Source organism: Bubalus kerabau, unplaced genomic scaffold (genome assembly GCF_029407905.1).
Source record: "Bubalus kerabau isolate K-KA32 ecotype Philippines breed swamp buffalo unplaced genomic scaffold, PCC_UOA_SB_1v2 scaffold_40, whole genome shotgun sequence".
In the NCBI taxonomy this organism is placed as follows: domain Eukaryota; kingdom Metazoa; phylum Chordata; class Mammalia; order Artiodactyla; family Bovidae; genus Bubalus; species Bubalus kerabau.
In genome coordinates, this window is record NW_026577894.1 from 1,299,250 (window position 1) to 1,313,098 (window position 13,849).

At 52.4% G+C, this 13,849-nt stretch overlaps 1 pseudogene; it reads right to left on the bottom strand.

The window, feature by feature from the left end:
• Nucleotides 1-12,805: 12,805 nt before the first annotated feature.
• LOC129640819 (uncharacterized) lies at nt 12,806-12,924 on the bottom strand (annotated as a pseudogene).
• Nucleotides 12,925-13,849: the final 925 nt, after the last annotated feature.

Sequence of the window (13,849 nt, forward strand, 5' to 3'; positions counted from 1 at the left end):
GGTAGCAGTGTGCAGGAGACTCTGTGTGCCAGGCACGTGCTTTCCGAGTCTGTCATCTCATCCCCAGGTGAGGTCCAGTCTACTGCTATCCCCATTCAGCAGACATAGACACTGAGGCTTAGGGAGGCCGGGCACCCTGCCCAGGCTCTCACACCCAGCAGCGTGGTGTGGACTGGTCTGATCAGAGCCTGGACACTTAACCGTGGTGCTGTCCAGCCCGCTTTCCTCCAGAGGCTCTCGTGTCCATCACGGCATCCCTGATGGAGGGAGCATCAGGAGGGAGCTCTCTGCCTCTCCCCTCGGGTCACTTGGATGAGCCCCTGTTGTTGGAGTCCAGTGCCCCAAGGGCTGGCCTTCCTTGTCCCTCTCCTGCTCCCAGCCCGCTGGCCGAGCACTCCTGGGCCTTCCCGCAGGACTGGGGTGGCCGTGCTCCAGTTCAGGCGGCTCAGTGCCCAGGAGCCCTTCTGCTGGGCACAGCAGAGCAGCGCCGTCCCCCTGGGGTTGGTGACCTGGGCGTGCCGCTCGCCCGCTCTGTGGCCTGCTTTGCCCTCCTGTTCAGCGAGGACACGGCACTGCCCTTCCTAGCCACATGTGGCACCAGTGGGGCAGCTCCCATCCTGGGGGAGGGCAGCCAGGCTGCAGACCCAGAGGCCTTCCTCAGGAGGAGGCCCGGGGGAAGGGGCTGGCCTGGGCCCTGACTCCAAGGCAGGTGTTTGTCTCCACTGAGTCCATAGTCAACCCAGGTGTGTCACTTCCCTGCTCTGTTGGTTGTTGTTTTCTGATTTTTATAAATGCTTATTTTAACTTGAATTTGAGATTGATCCCTGTTCAGTTCCATGTGGAAAATTTCTAGCCTTTGTAGCCTTCTGTTGTCTGAGGGTTCTTGTCAGAGCTCAGGGGAGGGAGCCCAGTTTATCCAGCTGCTGTTAAATGAGTTCAGGTGTATTTTGCACTAAGCTACTTTGTTGTCACCAAGCTCCTCAGGGGCTGCACGGGATCAGTATTCTTTACAGAATCCCACCAAAAAGGCACAGGTTAGTTGGTTAAAACAACGCACTCATTGTTTATAACAATACATGCCATGCATGTTTCCTAAAACCTCCCCAGGTTTAGCCACACCCCAAAATGTATCAGTGAGACCTGTTTGGACCCTGCAGGGTTAATCTGTTCCCACACTGTCTTTCCTTTCCTCACACCCAGGACCAGCGGAAATGCTGGGAGTCCAAGAGAGATCATCTTCTTCTTTTTTTTTTTTTAATTAGTTTATTTTTTAATTGAAAGATAATTGCTTTACAGAATTTTCTTCTCTGTCAAACCTCAACATGAATCAGCCATAGGTATCCATATATCTCCTCCCTTTTGAACCTCCCACCGCTCTAGGGTGATACAAGATCATCTGTTAGTGAAGACCTGGGGGTGCCTTATGGAAACCACTGTGAGCAAATGACACTCGAACGGCGTGTAAGTACTTCAGTGGGTAGTCCCCAGTCTGTATGTTACCGAGAAATACGATCCAGGCACATGGTGTTCGCGTGGAGGGGTTAGGTACCTTTTCTGTGTTTCTCTTGTTGTCATGGGTTCCAGTAACCTGCATCATCACTACAAATGATCTTGGATGGTGGCACAAGCTGTGTCTTTTTCTCCTTCAAACAGAAAGGTCTGGACGGCTTTGCTGAGAGGTTTTGTACTCTAGCTGTGGTGCTTCTGAGCAGCATCTGGCGACGAGCACAGTCCTGTCATCAGGGCAGTTCATGCCGTGCAGGATCCAAGGTGCCAGCATCGCTCTGCTGTCCTGCCCCGCAGGGCCATCTGGTCGCTGGATTCCAGGGAGGGCCGAGGCCGGCTGCAGGGAGGCTCCCGTCCGGGGTCTCTGCACTCAGTCAGATGCTCTCGCTGCCCCATAGCCCCACTTTTTTTGAACAAGACAGTCCTTTAAGATGGCATTAAGCTATAACAAGGGTTTTTTTGTACTTGGGGGAAAGCATAGCTAATAGATTTTCAAATAAGTTTCTGGTTATAATGTAAAGCCTGTGTGATTGCCTTTTCAGAACAGTCTATTGTTAGCCAATTTGACACTTAGCTCACTCCCTCAGCTGCCAGCTTTACGGGAAGAGGTAGAAGATGACAAGACCGCCATCAGATGTGAACCCTCGACCCTCGCCTGGCCGCGGTCCCTTCGGCTGGGCCGCCTGCACACGGGGGCGCTGCGCACAGCCACCCACGAGGACCTCAGGGACACCCACAAGTAAGCGGCCTGTGTGTGCGTCGTCAGTTTCAAGAGCCCTGCACCTCTTGTCTTGAAAGAGTTGCAAGGATGATTTTAAAGGAATACCACTGAGTTCGGTGCCTGTGTTTAGTGGTGAACTTCAGGTGCTGGGGAAGAAGAGCTCAGTGACCTCAGTGATTTTAGAAAACGTCCATCTCTACAGATTGACTCCTGTGGGAGCTTTCTTCCTGCTCTTGGTAGAGGTCTGCTTGGCCTGGGGTACGTTCCTGACGGTGACGGCCCCGTGCCTCTCGGGTTCGCTCTTGAGGGTCCCTCCCTTTCCTGCAGGGGTCTCCTCTCAGGAGACCCTGTCCCCTCCTGTGACTGACACTGTCCTCATTCAGACCACCACTTGCTGAGCTCCCGTCCTGAGCCAGGCAGCACTCGATGGAGGGCACATGTGGTCACCTGACCAGCGGCCCTGCACGGTGACCGTCGCTCTCCTGCCACGGCCGGGGATGGTTACCCTGTGGGAGGCGGGGGGATCTACCCAGAGCAGGGGAGCTCGTCTTCTCCTGGAGCGTCGTCACCTACCGAGCAGCGACCCTAAGGGAGGGTCAGAGCGCCCTCTGCACCAGCTGGCCTGGAGTCAAGCCCTCCTCGCGGGAGAGCTCAAGGCAGAGAATCTCAGCTTCCCAGTGCTGTTGTCTGATGCCGGGAGCCTGCATTGCTTGTGTGGAGTGTGGTTGGTGAAGGAGACTCCAACTGTCAGCTGCGAGGTTGAGGCGCGGGTGTTGCTGGGTGCCCGTTTCTATCAGTAGCTCTTGTGGAGGGGTGTGTGTTTGCACAAGGGTGCCAGTTAAAGGTTGTTTTCTCTCCCCGAAGCTCCACAGGCTCTCAGGACAGCCCCGGGAACAACCCCAGCAGCAGCACCAGCAGCCAGGGCTCGCTGCACAAAGCCCCAAAGAAGAAGGGCATCAAGTCCTCCATCAGCTGCTTGTTTCGCAAGAAGGAAAAGGGCCGGCCTGAACACCCCAGCAAGGAGGCGTTAGGACCAGGTGGGTGCTTCACCATTCAGAGGGAGGAGGGCCTGCAGGCATCTCCCTTCTGTGTCTCCCCCGTCGTCCCCACGAGGCTCCTGTCAATCACGCTGGGGGTCCTCCTGGGAGCAGGAGTGGAGGAGGCGTCTGTCTTCTCAATGGGTCTGAGATGATCGGCTGAGTTAATGAGTGGATGGTTGGGTGGATGGATGGATGGATTAGTGAGGGGTGGATGGATGAACAGATGGCTGGCTGGATGGGTGGATGAATGGAGCATGGAATGAATAAAGCAGATGATTGTACTCCAGTGCTGGAAACATATTCTACGCAATTGATTGAGTAGGAGCTGGACAATGATTGTTTCATCCTAACAGTGACATGTGTTTGGAAACGGCCTAAGTGGTCCTCAGTGAGGGGTGAGGTACAATCTGTGGACACCCCACAAGGAACAGCCCGCCCTCCTTCCTGCCACCTTCCCCATCCCCAGGAGCTCATCAGGGGTTCTACCCATGCCCCCACCCCACCCCACAGCCACACAGGTCCTCCTGGGGTCCCCTCATCACACAGGGTTATCATCAGGCCCCCATATCACTCAGCTTCCTCTCCTTGAGGACAGACAGCGTATGTTCCTGCCTCTTCAGCCACAAATTTGTTGAGTCTTGTTTGTGCTGGGTGTGGGATGTACAGGGGTAAGTAAAGCAGATGTGGTCTGGAGCACAGCTAAGTGACAAGAGAGAAAAAGGAGCAGATTATTAAATGCTATCCCTATTATTAGTAAATACAATGCTGAGATGGATGGTGCATTGATTATGTACCAGATGCTGTGTGTGCCTCTTAGCAAGCAGGTGCTGCCCCCTCCCGATTCACAGAGGAGGACACAGTGACAGTCACGTGGTTAGGGAGCGGTGAGGGCAGGTTCACACCCACCCAGTGGGACCAGGCACTTTGCCGAGCCCCAGCCACCTCTCTCGTGGATGAAACAGGAATGAGATGGCTCTATGGCATGATGGTTCAATGGACATGAGTTGGAGCAAACTCCAGGAGATAGTGAAGGACAGGAAAGCCTGGAGTGCTGCAATCCAAGGAGTGACAAGAGTCGGACACAACTGAGCGACTGAACTAAAACCTGAGAGTGTGCTAACCTGCTTCAGTCGTGTCTGACTCTGCGACCCCAGGGACTGTAGCCCGCCAGCTCCTCTGTCCATGGGATTCTCCAGGCAAGAAGACTGGAGTGGGTTGCCATGCTCTCTTCCAGGGCATCTTCTCAACCCAGGGATCGAACCCACATCTCTCGTTATCTATTGCATTGGCAGGCAGGATCTTTACCCCTAGCGCCACCTGGAAAGCCCCAGTGAATGCTGACAACTAGAAACGCAGAACATAAGGGCCGCTCCTAAGTTAAACTGGAAGAGCAGCAAGCACAGGTTGTAAAGAGGAAAACACACGATGAGCGACAACAGCGAAATATCTGTGCCATTTGGAAGAGGAGCCCGTCAGCCCTTGGAGGGACAGCTGGAACCAGAATGAAAACCGAGGCCATGGTCAGCAGTGCCCACCACACGGCCTGGGTGGCGTGGTGTCACTCACCGGGCTTCCTGCATCCCCAGAGCTGCTGGCAGTAACATCTCTGAGTGCCAGGCCGGGCAGCGTCCCCGAGTGAGCTCAGGCATCACCGCTCTCCTTCCAGTGCTGCTCCGGGGCCCTCTGTGGGCGGCCACCCTCATCCCCTGCCCTGCCACTTGCTGGGGCCCGGCTGTCCCCCTGGGATCCTTTCAGCCCTTGAGCTTGGGTGTTCCCAGCCCTCTGCCACACCGGACTGGGACGCAACTCAGGACTTGGGCTTGAGATATCAAGGAGACCGTGAATCTGGAAGGACACCACCCTGGGGCCTGTGAGAGAGCAGGAGAGCAAAGCCCCTACGGGGAGGAAGCAGAGCTGGGGAACGTGCACACAACCTCCACTGCCTCCTGCACAAGTGCCTTTTCTTTGTCTCTCCTTGACCTGAAACAAACGCCAGCTGCTGCTGCTCTGCAGGTGATTCCTAAAGATGCACCTCCTGCCAGAGCTATTGTCCTGCTGCTCTGGGGCTGCCTGAGTGTGCTCAGGAGTACCAGACAAGTTAGGGCTGCCACACCTCATACTGGAGGTGGGGGGCCTGATACTGGGGAAGGGTCGGAGGTAGGGGGAGGGTCTGAGGGTGGGGGAGGGCCTGATGCTGGACTAGGGCCGTGACGCTGGACTGGGATCTGATGCTGGACTGGGGTCTGATGCTGGACTCAGGTCTGATGCTGGACTAGGGTCTGATGCTGAGGGAGGACCTGATGCTGGACTAGGGTGCATCATTCGGGTCCCCGTCAAGGTTGCCCTCGGACACCCCGCCCTGTGACCGATGGCGAGCCTCGACACCTGCACTTTGTTCCCACCCTCGGCCCACTGCCCACGCCTCAGCAGCAGAGGGGCCCTGTCCCCGCAGATGCTGAAGTGATGGAGCCTCTTGTCTCCGGAGCCAAGGGAATGAACACACCGTCGGGCGCCCTCTAGGGACACCTATGCTTCCGCCTTCTGGCCTTTCCTTTGCATCCGTCCGTTTCTCTTAAGAGAATGTCCGTGTGATGACACGGGCTCCCGTTACCAGCTCTGGTCTGTTCTCAGTGAGAGTACAGCTTACCCTCGGCACTCTTTATTGGCCCTGGGAAATTTTGCTTCAGTACTTGATTGAAAGAAAGCAATAAATAATACTGTGATAAAAATAGTTCAAAAGTAGACTGTACATACTTTGTCACATATTCGGGAAGTTCACAAAAGATTAATAGGAAAATAGAATGATAACAATGAATTGTACAAGTAAATTAAAGGCAGAACCCACATGTAAAGAGACATGCTGTCTCTGTCTACCAAGATACCAGCTGCATAATAAATATCACACTGTGACCTGAACGCATCTCTTGCTGGCTTTTTTAATGTGCTGCTGAAAAAGTAAAGATTACATTTGCTATTTATATAATCCAGAATGGCTATGTCATCACAATCTAAAAATGTACGCCTAGGTCCATTCTTTACACATGTTTACAAACATGTAAAAAGATGATTTACATAAAAATAAGGCCTTTGTCAGAGCTGCACTACCCTGTCAGTCTGGGAAGTGGCACCTTCACTGTCCAGCTTGATGGCTCTGCAGCAGGTGCAGGGCATCGCAGTTGGTCCCCAAAGAGTCTCACGGGAGAGGAGGGATCCGGGTCCACAGAGACTAGGTTACAGGAGAGATCTTCATAGTCGTCTTCTAGGCATCCTTTCAGCCCAAATTTCATTAGAAGCTCACATTTAACACCCAGTACTTTTAAATCACTTCACGCTGCGGCCAAAAAGCATTTCTTTCTAGAAAAAGTACAGTTTAGGCCAGTCGTTAACATCCAACAACAATTGGTTGAAATTAAGTTTGCTTATTGTTGGTTGTTGATTGTTGGAGAGCTTGGTTACATTCTGGAAGGATAATAATGCACACCGTGTCATGATGATTTTACCATCGCAGGAAAACCCCTTCTCTCATGGTTTAACATTGAAAAATTAAACAAGAATAATGACAATAAATGCATCATTTACAAAAGCCCTGTGTTTGTTCATAGGATTTATACAGACAAGCACTACAGTACATTCATTTGAAAGACTGAAATCAGGTATCAGAACATGAATGGATCTGAAAGGATATTCATAGCCTGAATATACAAGAAAAAGGAAGTAATTCTATAAATGAAGTCATAAGTTTACATAAATATCAGAAACATTAAATTCTAAAATATTTTTTCTCTATGGTCTTCATGAATTTTTCACTAGTTAAAAACCCTGTAATATCTTCGGATCCATGTAACAAGTATTAACAGAGTAAAGATGACATCGAGTTCAAAATGTAGTCTTTGTTGTATACTGGATGCTGTATAAACATCTGGAGAATTCGTGCAGGTAAACTGGAAACAAACACACAGAAAAGTCAGTCCTGGGTTGGCAGCTGGTGCCCCAGCCCCTGCCCCTCCTGACACCCCCACCCCCTACCCCATTGGGGGCTTCAGCTGCTTTGAGAATTCAGAGAAACATGGAGGACCAAGCAGATCAAGGAGAGAACTCTGTGGCTGACTTGATTCTGACATATAGCTAAAAGCTGCTGGTAAAAAAAAAACCCTCAAAAGCCCAATCCAGCTTTCTAGCTGAGATGTGAACAGGACAGAGCAGACAGCCTCCTGCCCTCAGAGTTTCTCGAGCAGGGCTGGGCCCCAGGGCCGGACCCACCAGAGGACCACCCAGAGCAGCACCTGCAAGGGAGGGTGGCCCCTTAGTGGCCGCCGAGCCCCAGATGCCGGTGCACCTCCGTGTGAAATGCTGGCCTCTGCACGGAGAGGTCCAGGGCAGGGCAGCCTCGTGAACCCTGACGGTCTGGGCCCTGTTCCCTCCGAGAACGTGCACGCAGGGCGTGGCCGGCAGCACTGCCGCTGTGGGAGGGATACCCACGCGTCCCTATGCGAGGGGCCTTGGCCATGCTCTGACCACTCCGGCGGCAGTGGGGCGCCAAGGTCACGTTCTCTGCTGTGAGGGTTCTCCCAGGCTAACCTCCGGAGACCCGCTGACCCTCCACTCCCTGGGGCGTGGGCTCCGTGCCCCCGCAGGACCAGGCCGGCCTGTACTCACCCCGAAGCACATCAGGAGCAAGTCCTGACTGTAGCAGAATCCAGCCCCTGCATTCCCGCCACGCTGCCTGGTCCCATGAGCGCGGGAGGAAGGGTGCAAACACAGTGCGGTTAGTCGTGCAACGTCACATGGGGCACGAGGACACACAACGCACACCCGCAGCAGTGCCCACTCCTACTGAGGGTCTGGGGAAACTTCTAGAGGGTGGATGAGCTGGAGAGAGCGAGCCTGGAGGCTGCCACGTGGGGTTCCCTGCCCCCCGGGGTGGGGGGAGGGCGGTCAATGGCACATTTGATAACGTAAACGTGGTCATGGGGACAGATACTCCACATCGGCAGCTGCCAGTCTCTCCTTAGACCTACGGATTCACAGAGCTCCAGATTCACAGATTCCACATAGTCTATTGTTATTCAATTTTACACTTCCCTCATTCCCTCAGCTGCCAGCTTTACGAGAAAGAGGTAGGAGATGACAAGCCCACCATCAAATGTGAGCCCTCGAGATCAGACGAGATCAGGCGCGTTCAGGGTGGTATGGCCGTAGACGGAGGCGGCTGCCACCGGGCGCCCTAAGAGCCCTGCGCTGCGCCTCCCTTTCGCTCTGACCTGCCGGTCGGGCCAGCCGGCCGCACCTCTCCACGGGGTAGCGCGCTGTACTTGAGCTGAAGGACCCGCGACCAGACTCCGGCCGGCCAATGCCGCCACGCCCCCGACACCGCCGCCCCGTGGCCAGCAAACGCCTGGCCAGGTTCGGCAGCCCGGAGGGCTTCCAGGACCCCCAGCGGCATGCCGGGCGTGCGTGCGTGCGTGCGTGCGGGGCCTGGGGGGTGGGCTGAGGGGCGCGGAGGTCTCAGTGCCCTCCCACCCCGGGCCTCTCCAGGCCCGGCTGCGCTCGGCGAACCGGGCCTCCCCGGATCCCGTTCGCTGCTCAGGGCCGTGCGGCCCAGAGGTGTCTGGCTTTCGGACCCGCCGCCACCTGCTCCCCCGCGGCCCGCGGGCCTCTGAGCCTCCTGTGGGCCTAGGCGCAGCCCAGCCAGGGCCCTGAGCGCCCATCCTGCCGGACACCTGCCCGGTGCCCAAACCCACCGGGAGCCACGGAGGCGCAGTCCTCCCGAGCGCCTCAGTCCCGCCCCTTCGCCCTACCGAGGCCCCACCCCCTTTCCCCCACGCCGCCGGACAAGCACACAACCTTCCTGAGAGAGCAAACGAGCGACAGGCAGTCACACGGACAGACACACAGACAGTCGACAGCCCGCCGTCGCAAGCTCGTCAGCCAGAGCCATAGCACCTGTGAGAGGCTGGGGCCAGAGGAACGGACGGGCCGCCGGGTGTCAGGAGAGACAGAGGCAGAAAGAGATGAAAGTTCAGAGACAGACTCCAAGACTGCGAGAGGGAGATACAGACAGACAGACAGACAGACGCATGCGCACGCGCGTGCACACACACACACACACACACACACACACACAGGGAGGCAGAGACAGATGGAGACACAGAGCGAGTGACAGAGAGACAGCAAACAGGAGACAGACAGGGGAGAGAGGATGGCATCGGATCTGAGACAGACACACTGGCACAGCCCATGACGCACCTCAGAGGAAGGCCACGCGGAAGAAGCAGCTTCCCCAAGGGAGGGGGCGTCAGCCTTGGGCCGGGCCCCGGCTGGACGCGGTGCCCGGGGGCTGGCGGTCACCCGTGGGGACCCCAAGACTTCCTCGAAGCCGAGGTCTCAAAGGTCCCCTTCGGCTGGCTACCTAAGGCGAGACCCAGCCCCCACCCCCAGGCCAGAGGGTGAGTGTGTGAGAGTGTGTGTGAGTGTGTCGGTGGGTGAGAGTGGGGTCGGGTCGACTTGGGGCCGGGTGGATACCCAGAGTGGAGGGGGAGGGTGTGGAGGCCGGGGGTTGGGAAGCTTGCGTGTCCTCTTGCTGTCTCTCTCTCCCTCTTTCTCCGTCTCCCTTACCTGTGGTTTCTAGCTCTTGACCTGTCTCGGCGGCAGGGTGTGTGTGTGTGTGTGTGTGTGTGTGTGTGTGTGTACCTCCAAACCCAAAGCAACTTTCTATGGAGACATAGTGAAGGGTAAATGCACTCTGACTCATCTGATATATGAGTCTAAAACACTGGACATGTCTGGACTCAAACTTCCAGGGCCGCCTTCCTGCCACCTCTGGCAAGCATTGATGGTGCCACTGTAATCCTCTAAAGGACCGAAAGTCCTGTACAAGTCCAGACATCTGCTCTGTACAGTCTCTTCCTACAGTACAGAAAAGTATAGAACAGAATGACACATTCTTTTTTAATTGTACAGATGAATCAGCTGCTATCTGCTGCCTAGTCAACATGGTCAACATGAGGGAGTCAAGCAAGAGTTCCAAATCTCTTGAATGTGGCCCTTGGAAATACTTCTGCTCTTAGTTGCTCAGTTGTGCCCAACTTTTATGCTACCCATGGACTGTGGCCCGTCAGGCTCCTCTGTCCGTGGCATTTCCCAGTCAAGAATACTGGAGTGGGTTGCCATTTCTTTCTCCAGGGGATCTTCCCGACCCAGGGATCAAACCTGAGTCTCCTGCAGGTGGATGCCTTCCCATCTGAGCCACGATACAACTAATTGCCTAGTCAAAACACAAAGAAAAGAGCTAGTGTTCTACTAAGTGGAAAGATGATTTAAGAAACGGAAGCTTTCCTTTGTTGGTATATTTAAATCTTTATTTAGTTATATTTTATTTTTCCGATTAAGGCTACTTGAACAAGGCAATGGAGAAACCCCAGAGTTGAAAAGCAATTGACTTTTTAAAAGAAACATGTGGCAGGTGAAACTTTCTTCATTTTTTAGAGTTGGTTCAATGCAAAATCTTTATTCGACAAATATGACTCTTGTGAACTTTATTCAAATCTCCACGATGAATCACTAAGGCATCAAGGAAGAAAGGAGTAGAGGTGGAGAAAAAAAGAGCAACCTTTCCCCTTGGCTCCATCTCAACCAGCTGCTTAGTTCCTTCATCTCATGGACTATGATCTGGGATAATCTTGTTTGTCTGATTTTTGTTTGGGGACCGTTTCTAGTCACAGGGCTAGAAACAGTGGAGGGGGTAAGCCCTTCTTTCCATTCCACATCAGACCCAGTGGGCAGTCCAGGCCCTGCCCACTGCATTGAGTCTGTAGCAACAGAATCACCAGTGATGTTGGTTAACAATGCATGTTCCTGGAATCCACTCCATTCGCTACTGACTCTTTGAGGTGGTGGTCTGGAACCTATACCTGGAAACTTTCTTAATGATTCCAAATGACACCAAAGTCTGAGGACTATGGAAGATCTTCACATTTCTGGAAGAGCCACACACCTCCAGAAGGAACCACAAGACTTGCCTGAAATGGTAAAGGTATAAGTATTGGACTGAAAGTTGGAAGGTCTCCACCTTTGCTATGTAAGTAAAATGATCTTTCTTTGAAATGAAAATGGATAATACTAAAAGTTCACATTGTTCTAGAGCATTAAAAAAAACCCTGAATTATAGAAATATGATGTACGAGTTCCTGGAAAGCAAGAACCTATATTTATTGATATGTCTTCATGCCTTAGATCGTGCCTTGAATATAGTGTGCACATCAACAGAAGAAAGAAAAGAACTGAATCGACAAAGATACAAAGAGATCAAAAGTGCTGAGCCAAGTGAAAAGTTGAGGCTTCACAGAACTTTTCTGTCTTTCACACACTGAATAAATATTGAGCACCTACTATGAGCTAGTAGGCATGCAATATGTTTCTGGAAATAGAATGCGGAGAGAAGAAGAAACACAGTTCCTTCTTTCCCTGCGACTAATCTAATGATAAATAACAGGCAGATCCTTTGAGAACTTCTATAGGAGCCTCTTCCCTCACCAAAAACTGGATGTCAGAGAAGGCTTTTCAGACTAATAATTGAGTTGAGATCCATAGGTTGAACCAACGTAAACCAGGGTTGAGATGCAGGAAGAATTTCAGGCAGGTAAAATAGCATCTTGGAAGGCTACATGACAAGGGAACCTTAGTACATTCAAGAAATGAACAATGCCCTATGGGATGGAACCAAAAGAGGGCAGAGGGCATTCCAGTGAAAAGAAATCAGAGAAGAAAGTGGGGACGAAGCAATGAAGGGATTTGGTCATATCTTCACTATGATGGGAAAATACAAGAGCAGTTGGAGCAGGGAGGTGATAGAACTGCATCTGCATTTTAAAAAGGTCATCTTGCTCCACATCAGTCATGACTAGACAGACTCAACTCCAAACTACAACGAGGTACCACTTCACATTAGTCAGAATGATCCTCATGGAAAAGTCTGTAGATAACAAATGCTGGAGAGGATGTGGAGAAAAGGGAACTCACCTCCACCTTTAGTAGGAATGTGAGTTGGTAGAGCCACTATGGAAAAGAGTATAGAGGTTCCTGAAGGATCTAAACCTAGAAGTACCATATGATTCAGCAGTCCCACTCCCAGGCACATATCCACCAAAAGTATAACTGAACAAGATACATGCACCGTCTGTGCACATATATCTGTGTGTGCACGCAGATGCGCGCGAGCTCGGGTGTTCGCCTGCGAGGATGGGGGGGTGGGGGTGGGGGTGGGGCTGGGGGTAGGGCTGGGGCTGGGGCTGGGGCTGGAGCTGGTGCAGCCCCCCGGGGATTGCCTGAGGCACGCCAAGGGAGCCCCAGACGGAGACCCGCGGGACGGTCGTCTGGTTTCTTGGAAGCCAAATGCAGAGGGGCTCGCGGGCCACGCGGAGGCACCCCAGGTCTGCAGCGGGAGTCGGTGCCCTGGCCACCCACCCCCAGGAGGGGTTGGGGTGCGGGAGCCCAAGAGTTGGGACGTGGGGGCGGGGGCTAAAGGAGAGGGAAGGCAAAGAGCCTACAGCACCCAGTATTCCCAGGCGGTCTCCCATCCAAGTAAGAACCAGGCCCGACCCTGCTTAGCTTCCGAGATCAGACGAGACAGGGCGCGTTCAGGGTGCTATGGCCTTAGACGGAGGCCGCTGCCGCCCGGCGCCCTAAGAGCCCTGCGCTGCGCCTCCCTTTCGCTCTGACCTGCCGGTCAGCCATTCCGACTACAAGTAATTTTACTCCTTCCCCTTTCTCTCCCTGCTTTCTGAGAGTCTCTCTCCTTCCATACTAGATGGTGTAATGAATGGATGCCTTAGATCATTTTCCCTCAACATTTTTTTCTCTTTATTTTTACATTGATTTCTATGAATTCATCTTCAAGTTTATGGATTATTTCTGCCAGCAACTCATATGTGCTATTGAACCTATCAATTTTTCATTTCAATTATTTTAGTTTTCAAATCCAGAATTTATGTTAGTTTCCTTTAAAAAAAATAATTTGTAGCTCTTCATTGGGTCTCTCTGTTTGTTGACTTAGTATCATACTGTCATCTAATTCTTCAAACATGGTTCCATTATTTCATTTTGTAGTTATCATTATTTTGATATTTTATCTTTTGACCTTCATACTGAATTTATAAGTGATATACTTATATGAGTTATCAGTGGTATGTTATACAAATGCTTTACTCACCACCATTACAACATTAGAGTTTTCTGATTTTAACTGTATACTTACCTGTCCCAGCAGGTTGATAAAGAATCCAAGCCTAAAGCCCCTTTAAGGAGGAGGCAAGCTTGCTTGCTTTTTCACATTCTTTGGCCTAAGACAAGTAGGCATGGTAGGGAGCAGTATCTCAGGTTCAAGGACATTCCTCTTTTTGAGCTTTGGATGTATGCTATAGGAAAGGGTCTGGGCAAAACGCTCACATCCTTGAGATGTTTTTTGTCTATTCTCAGAGGCTAGTTGAGACGTATATATGGCCCCACCTAAATTAATGAGCCCCTTCTGATGTCTGTGTCAGAAGCTTTTTCTGTCACCTTCACTTTAAATAAAATATACACAAAG